Genomic DNA, 12,391 nt, shown 5'->3' on the forward strand with positions numbered 1-12,391 from the left:
GGCAATGTATCCTTTCTTGGGTCTAATCTTCTTTTGTCCTCTTGTCTGTCGAAATGCCCACTAACGTTCGACCGGGACCCCGAAACGTGCCCGGTGCTTCAAAGTGCACAATAAAGCAATGCCTCAAAATCGCACTAAACGGATATAAATTGCTATAAAACGGTTCAAATTAACTACCTTATGATGCTGTTAACACCTATAACGAGTAAAAATATGACCGGAGAAATATTACTGGCTAAACTAAAGCTTGGAAGGAGGCGAGTCGGATGTCCTTCGCGCGCCACGCGCAGGCAGCCAAAGGAAGTTACTTCTGGTATTTGGTGATTTATAGAGGCACTGATTGCGCAATCGACTCCATTCAAAGCGTCATCACGTACTGACACCCAGGGGAAGACGTAAGCAGTGTCTGTTTCTCCATAGCATTTACAGTGACCTTTAAACTGACTCCAGATCAGTGGCCAAGATGTTTGAAATCTGACTCCCTATCATGAAAAGTGCTGTAGATTGAGTTCTGTTTCACTCAGAGACAAAACTCCAACGGCTATAGAAACTAGAGAGTGTTTTCTATCCAATAATAATAATAATATGCATATTGTACGAGCAAGAATTGAGTACTAGGCAGTTTAATCTGTAGAGCAAATTATGCTAATGCGAAACAGCACCCCCTATAGTTGCAAGAAGTTATTAATATACACAAAACGTGTGCAACAGAGGGCTCTGGGTGAGCCTGGATGGTAAGTTGGTGGTTGAAGATATCCCTCTAGTGGTGTGGGGGCTGTGCTTTGGCAAAGTGGGTGGGGTTATATCCTTCCTGTTTGGCCCTGTCCGGGGGTATCATCAGATGGGGCCACAGTGTCTCCTGACCCCTCCTGTCTCAGCCTCCAGTATTTATGCTGCAGTAGTTTATGTGTCGGGGGGCTAGGGTCAGTTGTTTATATCTGGAGTACTTCTCCTGTCTTATCCGGTGTCCTATGTGAATTTAAGTATGCTCTCTCTAATTCTCTCCTTCACTCTTTCTTTCTCTCTCTCTGAGGACCTGAGCCCTAGGACCATGCGTCAAGACTACCGGGCATGATGACTCCTTGCTGTCCCCAGTCCACCTGGCCTTGCTGCTGTTCCAGTTTCAACTGTTCTGCCTGCAGCTATGGAACCCTGACCTGTCCACCGGACGTGCTACCTGTCCCAGACCTGCTGTTTTCAACTCTCTAGAGACCGCAGGAGTGGTAGAGATACTCTTAATGATCGGCTATGAAAAGCCAACTGACATTTACTCCTGATTATTATTTGACCATGCTGGTCATTTATGAACATTTGAACAACTTGGCCATGTTCTGTTATAATCTCCACCCGGCACAGCCAGAAGAGGAATGGCCACCCCTCATAGCCTGGTTCCTCTCTAGGTTTCTTCCTAGGTTTTGGCCTTTCTAGGGAGTTTTTCCTAGCCGCAATGCTTCTACACCTGCATTGCTGGCTGTTTGGGGTTTTAGGCTGGGTTTCTGTACAGCACTTCGAGATATTAGCTGATATACGAAGGGCTATATAAAATAAACTTGATTTGATTTGGTGCTGACTCACTTGGGGTGACACAAGAGTGCCCTGCCTGCTGCCTCGACTCCCAGAAGAACCTCTCTAGCACCGACCGGCAATGTGCCCTCTGCAGCCACAGATGGTGCATGGACCGGCCCCTCCTCCGGTCGCCCTACGTGCAGCACCTCCCAGCTCCATGGGCGTTGGATCTGTGGTGCTGGGGGATGGAATCGACAGACACCGATCTGGACGTCCGCGGGTAGCCAGCATGTTATCCAACCGGATGGACGGGTCCACCAGCTGGTCAAATGTGAGAGTGGTGTCCCTGCAGGCCAACTCCCGACGGACGTCCTCGCTCAAACTACAACGGTAGTGATTGATCAGGACCCTGTCGTTCCATCCCACGCTGGCGGTCAGGGTCCGAAAGTCCAGAGAGAACTCCTGTGCGCTCCTCGGCCCCTGCCTAAGTTGGACGAGCTGTTCGAAATGGTCCAACACTGCTCCTCCTTCCTCCCATACGGCGTTGGCCCACTCCAGGGCTTTCCCTGAGAGACAGGAGACGAGGGCGGACACGGTCTCACGGCCCGAAGGAGCCGGGTGGACGGTTGCTAGGTAGAGCTCCAGCTGGAGTGGGAACCCCTGACATCCCGCAGCCGTCCCATCATACTCCTTCGGAACATCGAGCTGAATCCCAATGGGGCCGGGTGAAAGAGGGGTGAGTAGTGGTGTCCTTGGTGGTGATGGTGGAGGCACTGGAGGAACTCCTCTTCTCTCCCAGCAGTCCAGATTCTGCAGGACGCAATCCATGGCGATGCAGAGATGTTGTAACATGGCCACATGCTGCTGGACGCGCTCCTCGACCCCTAATCCGGGGTTGTCTGCTCCTGCTGACTCCAAATGGTAGGTGCGTGATTCTGTCAGAATGTGAGTGTAGCTGGTGCATGAAGTCAGGCGCAGGAGAGCAAAATGAGTGAGCAACGTACTTTACTCAAAAAATAAAGGCACAAGGTAAACAAATACACTTGACCAATAACCAACGGTAAATATTACGCACGGGTGAACACAGCACCCTTCGAAAAACCAGCCATCATGAACCGAACTGAACATAGAAATAATCACGCACAACAAACATGGAGGAAACAGAGGGTTAAATACATGAACATGTAATAGGATAATGAAAACCAGGTGTGTAGAAAATAAAGACAAAACCATGGGAAATGAAAGATGGTTCAGCAATGGCTAGAAGGCTGGAGGGACCGACCTCGGCAGAAGTCGTGACATGCACACATAAACACATGTGCGTGTACCCACATACACATACACACGTGCGCACAAACACAGCTGAAGAATCCTGCTGGGGAGAAGTGGGAGCAAATGGGTCTTCATCCTCATCCTCAGGCTCAGACAACATTTGTGAAGACACCTGTGTGGCTGAGGAGGTAGATGGCTCCAAAATATTTCAGAAGTGCCCCTGAATTTGCATTGAAATACAGTATATGATTCTGACACCCTAAATACATTTGTTGCACAATTAAATATACATGTCATTATGTACAATTTATTAAACTTTCATATGAACCATACAACCTCCTTGGCTAATTCTAGGCATAAGACACTCCAAAAGACTCAATATATCACAAAAGATACAAAATATCAGCATAATATAGATGTCTTTTAAGTTAGCCTACAGCATTGGAATTTCCCCTTACTGAGCTCATACAATCACACAAAACCTTTATGATGTCACCGCAATGAAAGTTAACCAAATCAATAATGTGCTAGTTAGGTTGTAATCGTTTTGCTGCAGGCTACACACATTATCATGATGAAACTGTGTGAAATTATATCCGACGTTATGTAAGCTAGTTGGACAGAAAACGGAATATTGTAGCCCTATGTGTAATTGCATAGCAAGCAACATAGCAACACAGGCTAACAAACATAAGTGTTAAACTAGCCTATTTCATTACATGCATAATATTATACTCATAAAGAGATGACATAGCTGCATACCTTTATCTTTTGCGCCTTTCTCCTCTTCTTCGTTCCTCTTTTTCCTAAACTGGGCACCTGATGGCTTAGACCTTTTCTTATCCATTTGTGTTGATTTGGCACTCAAGCATCAATACGTTACCCATCCCCCAACATTGTCAACCAAGAGTCAAGACTAAACCAATTCACCTTGGTGGTGTGAAGACTGGTTTTATATTATTCTTAACGATTTCGCACAAACCAGAAAAAAAGCAACAATATGTCTGGAAACTATATATTCACAGTACTATGAATGAATTGTGGTTTATTTGGTAGCATTTCATAGTGTGACTGATTTTACTAATTGCATTAGTACTGTACAAAGTTAGAGGTGCACTATTTGATAGATTCCCCCTGTCACGATCGTGTGGAGAGAGTGAGGACCAACATGCAGCGCGTGGAAAATAAGCCATCTTCTTTTATTCTTGAAGAAGGCAAAACGAAACGAAACACTTATACAAACTAACAAAACAACAAACGACCGTGAAGCTACAAAACGAAAGTGCACACACAAGCTACTGACGTTTAGACATAGACAATTCCCCACAACAAACTAAAGCATATGGCTACCTATATGGCTCCCAATCAGAGATAACAGAAACCAGCTGTCTCTAATTGGAAACCCATTCAGGCAACCATAGACTTTCCTAGACAACTACACACAACATAGACACAGCTAGACAACTATACTAAACATAAACCCAACTACTCTAAATAAACCCCCTAAACCTTACAACCACCCTGGACACTACAAAACCCACATAAATACCCATGTCACACCCTGACCTAACTAAAATAATAAAGAAAACAAAGAATACTAAGGCCAGGGTGTGACACCCCCGCTCCCCCTACCTCGGGCTTCCAGTGGGGAGACCTGAGGTGAACTTACCCATGCCCCCCTCCCCATCTCGTACTTCTGAGTGGGAGACCTTCCCAGGCAGTAGCCTATCTAGCTCACAAACTAGAATCAGGGCGCCCACTCCGACAAGGTTAATTGACCCACAGCCCCACACGGTGACATGATATCATTGACGTGACATGCAAATGAGCGATAGAAAACTGATCGCGCAAATGTCATCATTTTTTGTGCGGGCGCCACGTGCCGCTCCAGGCTGCCCATGTCGCCTGCTCGCGGCTGCCCATGTTGCCTGCTCCAGGCTGCCCATGTCGCCTGCTCCAGGCTGCCCATGTCGCCTGCTCCGCGGCTGCCCCGCGGCTGACCATGTCGCCTGCTCCAGGCTGCCCATGTCGCCTGCTCCAGGCTGCCCATGTCGCCTGCTCCAGGCTGCCCCGCGGCTGCCCATGTCGCCTGCTCGCGGCTGCCCATGTCGCCTGCTCGCGGCTGCCCATGTCGCCTGCTCGCGGCTGCCCATGTCGCCTGCTCGCGGCTGCCCATGTCGCCTGCTCCAGGCTGCCCATGTCGCCTGCTCCAGGCTGCCCCGCGGCTGCCCATGTCGCCTGCTCCAGGCTGCCCATGTAGCCTGCTCCAGGCTGCCCATGTCGCCTGCTCCAGGCTGCCCCGCGGCTGCCCATGTCGCCTGCTCCAGGCTGCCCCGCGGCTGCCCATGTCGCCTACTCCAGGCTGCCCATGTCGCCCATACCTAAATCCGCCACTGCTGCATCATACACTATAAACCTACTTGCATGAAATAGCTCAGGAAATATTTGAGTGAGCTTAACCAGACAGGTTCCTTACAGGAGAGCACATGGGGCAGAAAGTAATTGCCAAGGTCAACCAGAAAGTGACATTTCTGGACAGGAAAGAAACATTTCTAGATAAAGGAAGCTTCCAGAAAACACTTCCAGCAGCATTAGTGCAGCCTCACTTTGGTGTATACTACCTAGTACAGCAGCTCTCCTAAGTTTTTCAAGAATAAGCTACAGACAGCTCAGAATAAAATGTAATGGGCCATTCTGAATCTTAGCCCTCAGGCTCATGTTGGCCCTTCTTAGCTCAGTGAACTACAGTGGCTATCAATTGAAGCTGAGATTGGCCTCAGTGTACAGTCTCCCAGCATCTAAAGAACTATCTTACTACCGTTAGGGACTCTCATTCCTACGCCACGAGAGGCAGTGCCACAGATTTTGTGCCATGTCGATTCAAGAGCAGAACTGTTCAAAACGACAGTGGTAGAGTGGAACAAACTCCCGGCTGAGATAAAAACTGTTTCTGCCAGTCTTAGGTTCAAACACTACCGCAAGGAGTGGTTAATGTTGACATAGCCTCCTAGCAAAGTGTAAAGCCACTCTGCACTAGAGGAGTGATTTGGTAGGTCTGCATATCTGCTTTTTTTGTAAATACGTAAATATGTGGACATTGTGTATAATGGAATGTATGGCACAGAGTGGCTATGTCACTTGTATTGCCCTGCAGCCACTTCAAATCAAATCAAATCGTTTTTGTCACATGCGCAGAATGCAACAGGTGTAGACCTTACCGGGAAATGCTTAGTTACAAGCCCTTAACCAACAAGAAAATTACATAACAATAATGAGGCTATACACAGGGGGTAACAGTACCGAGTCAATGTGCGGGGATACAGGTTTTGGTCCTAGACTTGGCGCTCCGGTACCGATTGCTGTGCGGTAGCAGAGAGAACAGTCAATGACTAGGGTGACTGGAGTCTTAGATACCGCTTAGTATATAGGTCCTGGATGTCAGGAAGCTTGGCCCCAGTGATGTACTGGGCCGTACGCACTACCCTATGTAGCATCTTACGGTCAGATACTGAGCGGTTGCCATACCAGGCGGTGATGCAACCGGTCAGGATGCTCTCGATGATGCAGCTGTAGAACTTTTTGGGGATCTGAGGACCTATGCCAAATCTTTTCAGTCTCCTGAGGGGAAAAGGTGTTGTCGTGCCCTCTTCACAACTGTCTTGGTGTGTTTGGACCATAATTGTTTGTTGGTGATTTGGATAGCAAGGAACTTGAAACTCTCGACTGGCTCCACTTCAGCCCTGTCGATGTTAATGGGGGCCTGTTCGGCACTCCTTTTCCTATAGTCTACGATCAGCTACTTTGTCTTGTACACATTGAGGGAGAGGTTTTTGTGCTGGCACCCCACTACCTGATCTCTGACCTCCTCCCTATAGGCTGTCTCAATGTTTTGTCGGTGATCTGGCCTACCAATCACTAAATAAATAAATACAATTTATTTCTAAAGCCCTTTTTACATCAGCCGATGTAAACCCCAAACAACAAGCAATACAGATGTAGGAGAAAGGTGGCTAGGAAAAACTCCCTAGAAAGGCCAGAACCTAGGAAGAAACCTAAAGAGGAACCAGGCTCTGAGGGGAGGCCAGTCCTCTTCTGGCTGTGTCGGGTGGAGATTATAACAGAACATGGCCAGAACATGAGAGCAATAGAGAGAGAAAGAGAAAGAGAGAGAGAAAAAGAGAGAAAAAAAGAGAGAGAATTAAAGGGAGCATACTTAAATTCACACAGGACACCAGATAAGACAGGAGAAATACTCCAGATATAACAGACTGACCCTAGCCCCCCGACTCATAAACTATTGCAGCTTAAATACTGGAGGCTGAGACAGGAGGGGTCGTGAGACACTGTAGCCCTGTCCGAATACAGAGACCCTGTTGTGTCATCAGCAAACGTAATGATGGTGTTTGAGTCGCAATCATGGGTGAACAGGGAGTACAGGAGGGGATTAAGCACACACCCCTGAGGGGCCCCAGTGTTGAGGTTCAGCGTGGCAGATGTGTTGTTGCCTATCCTTACCACCTGGTGGCGGCCCATCAGGAAGTCCAGAATCCAGATGCGAGGGATGTGTTTAGTCCCAGGGTCCTTAGCTTAGTGATGAGCTTTGTGGGTACTATGGTGTTGAACACTGAGCTGTAGTCAATGAACAGAATTCTCACATAGGTGTTCCTTTTGTCCAGGTGGGAAAGGGCAGTGTGGAGTGCGATTGAGATTGCGTCATCTGTGGTTCTGTTGGGACAGTATGCGAATTAGAGTGGGTTTAGGGTTTCCGGCATGATGGTGTTGATGTGTGCCATGACCAGCCTTCTAAAGCGCTTCATGGCTACCGACTTGAGTGCTACGGGGTGGTAATCATTTGGGCAGGTTACCTTCGCTTTCTTTGGCACAGGGACTCTGGTGCTCTGTTTGAAACGTAGCTATTACATACTCTTTGAAAATATTATTGAAGACACTTCCAGTTGCTTTGAGTACACGTCCTGGTAATCCGTCTGGCTCAGCGGCTTTGTGAATGTTGACCTGTTTAAAAGTCCTGCTCACATTGAGAGCGTGATCACACAGTCGTCCGGAACAGATGGTGCTCTCATGCATGCTTCAGTGTTGCTTGCCTCGAAACGGCATAAAAAGCATTTAGCTGTGTTCCGGCAACAATGTGGCGAGGAGCAGCAGCTAACTAAAGAGGCTGTGTAGCTCCAACTATATTTAACTAATTATTCAACGCCTAGTTACACATTTTGTTAACTAACTGTACTAAATATCGGTTACATGGAAAAACGACTTGGAAACGCACGTAAGCACACTTTGATGAAAAACATGAAAATGTTGTCTCTACCTTCAGCTAGCAAGGAAAATGGCAGAGAAGAACAACCTGATGACCCAGTTCTAAATGAGATTCGCAAATTGAACAAAAATCTTGAAGAGAAAATTGCAAAAGTTGGCGAAGATGTGGCTGAAAAAAAACATACACTCAGATGTGAAAAAAAACATACACTCAGATGTGACTATGCTCCAAGAACCACCTCCTGGAAACGGATACTCCTAGGGTGGGAGACAGATGGGTGGGTAGTGCTTACCATAATACATTCAACCAAAAAAAAATGGTGTTTCTATTCTATTCTATTTTCCAAAGGTATACATGTTCAAGTGGAAAACGAGTTTAAGGACAAAGAGGGACGAAACTTGATTTTACTTGTAAAGATTTCAGGACAAAATGTAATATTGGGAAATATTTATGCCCCAAATTGTAATGAACACAAGGGGAGACAGAGAGCTGGTTTCAAGCACAGGGTGCAGCAGGTGTTTATTGTAAAGGACCACAGGAGGAGGCAGGTAGCTGGGTCCAGGGGCAGGCAGAAGGTCATACACAGGGGTCCAAAAGGGCAACAGTACAGGCAGAGAAAAGGCTAGTAATATAGTCCGGGAGATCAGGCAATGGGTAGATAACAGGAAATCCGATAGGCTAAAGTACAGGTAGGGTATAGGCAAAAGGTGTCGTTATTGAGGCAGGCAAAAACCTTGCCGCACTGGCCTGGCTACGGGGAGCATTGAACCAGGTAAGGTTGGGCAGGCTCGGTGCTTAAGAGCTCCTGTACGCCTTCACGGTCCGGTATATCATGCGCCACCTCCTCGCCCCAGCCGAGTAACACCAGTGCCTACACCACGCACCAGGCTTCCTGTGCGTCTCCAGAACTCTGTTCCTCCTCCACGCACTCTCCCTGTGGTGCGTGTCTCCAGCCCGGTACCACCAGTTCCGGCACCACGCACTAAGCTTACTGTGCGTATCCAGAGCCCTGTACGCACTGTTACTTCTCCCCGCACTCGCCCTGAGGTGCGTGCCCTCAGCCCGGTACCACCAGTGCTGGTACCACGCACCAGGTGTATAGTGCGCCTTGAGAGTCCAGTGTGCCCTGTTCCTGCTCCCCGCACTAGCCTTGAGGTGCGTGTCTACAAACTGGTACCACCAGTTCCGGCAACACGCACCAGGCCTACTGTGCGCCTCAGCAGGTCTGAGCTGCCTGCCTGCCCAGCACCGTCTGAGCTGCCTGCCTGAGCCATCCGTCTGCCCAGCGCCATCTGAGCCGCCCGTCTGTCCCGAGCCATTAGAGCCCTCCGTCAGTCAGGAGCCGCCAGAGCCGCCAGCCAGTCAGGAGCCGCCAGAGACGTCAGCCAGTCAGGAGCCGCCAGAGCCGCCAGCCAGACAGGAGCGGCCAGAGCCGCCAGCCAGTCAGGAGCTGCCAGAGCCGCCAGCCAGTCAGGAGCTGCCAGAGCCGCCAGCCAGTCAGGAGCTGCCAGAGCCGCCAGCCAGTCAGGAGCTGCCAGAGCTGCCCTCCAGTCATGAGCTGCCTTCCAGTCATGAGCTGCCTTCCAGTCATGAGCTGCCTTCCAGTCATGAGCTGCCTTCCAGTCATGAGCTGCCCTCCAGTCATGAGCTGCCTTCCAGTCATGAGCTGCCCTCCAGTCATGAGCTGCCACTCAGTCCGGAGCTGCCACTCAATCCGGGTTTGCCACTCAGTCCGGAGCTGCCACTCAGCCCGGAACTGCCACTCAGTCCGGAGCTGCCTCTCTGTCCTGAGCTACCTCTCTGTCCTAAGCTACCTCTCGGTTCGGAGCTGTCTCCTCAGTCTGATGGGGCCCTTTGTGAGGGTTCCTAGGCCAAGGTCGGCGGCGAGGGTCGCCATTCAAAGGACGCTAAGGAGGGCGACAAAGACAATGGTGGAGTGGTGTCCTTGTCCAGTGCCGGAGCCGCCACCGCGGACATATGCCCACCCAGACCCTCCCCTAGAGTTTTAGGGGGTGCGTTCGGAGTCCGCGCCTCAGGAGGGGGGTACTGTCACGTTCTGACCATAGTTCTTGTGTGTTTTGCTTGTTTTAGTGTTGGTCAGGACGTGAGCTGGGTGGGCATTCTATGTTGTGTGTCTAGTTTGTCTGTTTCTATGTTTGGCCTAATATGGTTCTCAATCAGAGGCAGGTGTTTTGTGTTGTCTCTGATTGGGAATCATATATAGCTGGCTTGTTTTGTGTTGGGGTTTGTGGGTGGTTGTTTCCTGTCTCTGTGTTTTCTCTGCACCAGCTAGGACTGTATCGGTTTGCCACATTTTGTTATTTTTGTATTGTTGTAGTGTTCACAGTTCGTATTATTAAATATGTTGAGCACCAGACGAAGAGGAGGAAGGCTGCCGTTACAGGCACGATGGCTATAACAGATCATGCAACCATTGATCTGACTCTTGGAATAGGAGAAGAAAGAGAAAATTGTAAATATTAGCGAATGAACACCAGCCTCTTACAGGACAAGGTGTTTTGTGAATTCCTTAAAACACACATTACGATAGTATTTGAAACAAACAACAATAGTGCGAAACAGGTACATGTCTTGGAAGCTTTTAAAGCGTACATACGCAGAGTAATGATACAACAATCCGCTACTATTATTAACAAACTAGATAAACAGAAAATGTATAAACTTGAAACAGAGCTTAAAATGCTGGAGATCCCTGTACAGGCTGAAGCAGAGATGGTACGAATCTGGTGAAAAGGCAGGAAAATTGTTGGCCAGTCAATTGAAAGCTAGAGAAACAGATTGGCAAATAGGTGGAATCAGAAATAAGACAGGCAAGCTAATTACCAATCATAAAGAAATAAACAATGTATTTGGAGACTTCTATCAGGAACTTTATACTTCAGATGGTCCTTAAAAAGCAGAGGTATTCTTTCAGAATCTAAACCTTCCTAAATTAACAGAGGAAGACAAGATCTGGCTTGACCACCCTATTACTTTGGAGGAATTGATTGAAACTACAAGACAAGCACCCAGTGGTAAAACTTCGGGGTTGGATGGGATACCCAGTGATTTCTATAAAAGGTTTGCAGAGCAGCTTAGCCCAGAAATATTGAAAACATTTAACACATCGATTGACACAGGTGAGATCCCACCTTCTATGAGTGATGCAGTAATCACCCTATTCCTCAAAAAGGGAAAGGATCCCCATGGGTGTGGGAGCTATCATCCAATTTTTTTGATATATTGTGATAGAAAATTGTTTACAAAAATTCTGGCTATGAAGGTGAATCATATCATTAAGAAAATCATAAATCCAGATCAGGGGGGATTTGTGAAAGGCAGAACTTCATCTGATAATCTTAGATAATCTCTCTCTTTATTGAGAACTCGACTAGGCCAATCTGGGTGGACATGGAAGAGGAACTTAACGCCCCATTCGGAGCATCACATTATTTGAGTCAACAAAAGGTGGGACCCCAGAATCCAATAATGTCTCATACTAAAAATATATGGAGCCAGATTCATAAGAGAGAGAGAGAGAGATCTTCACTTTTCTTGATAAGCTATGCTTCGTTATTTAACAACCCTAAATTGAAAAAAGATGGACACATGGTTTTCTGGAAAGATTGGTATAGAAAGGGGATAAAGAATATTGGTTGTCTGTATCAATAAAACACTTTTACCTCTTGTGAAGAGCTAAGGTCCAAGAATATTTACAGAAACAAGACTTTTGGAGATATCTCCAGCTTAGAGAATGTTTGCTTAAGGTAGAACAAAACAAAAACAAATTCCCAGAAGGATCCTCCCTCTTATAAGGAATGGTATGTGGCAGAAACAGCTTCATATGAAAGATTGATTTATAAAATGAATGGTAAACTCGAGATAGAAAGTGAAAACAATATGTAATGGCCTGATAGACTACAGACATACATAGATGACTGGTTGGGGTAGGGATGTATTTTATTATAAATATAATTATTATTTAAATGTTCCTTTTGTTGTAATAGTTGTTATGTGGGGGGGTTGGGTGAAAAATTAAAAGTTGGTTTTCTTTTCTATTTTGTGTGTGCGGTGCGTTTGGGGGCTGAGTTTTCCGCATTTAGTTACGTTGCAACAATGTTTTTTATTTGGTCCATCTTGGAGTGGGGCTGTGGCATGGTGGGGTGAGGGCGGGGAGTCTGGGTGCATTGTTGTTATATCGTAAAAGGAAACAATAATAACGATAACACAAATTATTTTAAAAGGCATTTAGCTCGTCTGGTAGGCTCGCGTTCCTGGGCGACTCGTGTCCCTGGGCAGTTCGCGGCTAGGTTTCCCTTTATAGTGCCTTTGCCTACC

The 12,391-nt window shown here is 47.4% G+C and overlaps 1 pseudogene; it reads left to right on the forward strand.

Moving 5' to 3' along the window:
* Nucleotides 1-12,391, forward strand: part of LOC129837134 (nephrin-like) — a 78,549-nt pseudogene that overhangs the window by 42,756 nt on the left and 23,402 nt on the right.

The sequence above is a fragment of the Salvelinus fontinalis genome, chromosome 38 (genome assembly GCF_029448725.1).
Source record: "Salvelinus fontinalis isolate EN_2023a chromosome 38, ASM2944872v1, whole genome shotgun sequence".
Classification (NCBI taxonomy): domain Eukaryota; kingdom Metazoa; phylum Chordata; class Actinopteri; order Salmoniformes; family Salmonidae; genus Salvelinus; species Salvelinus fontinalis.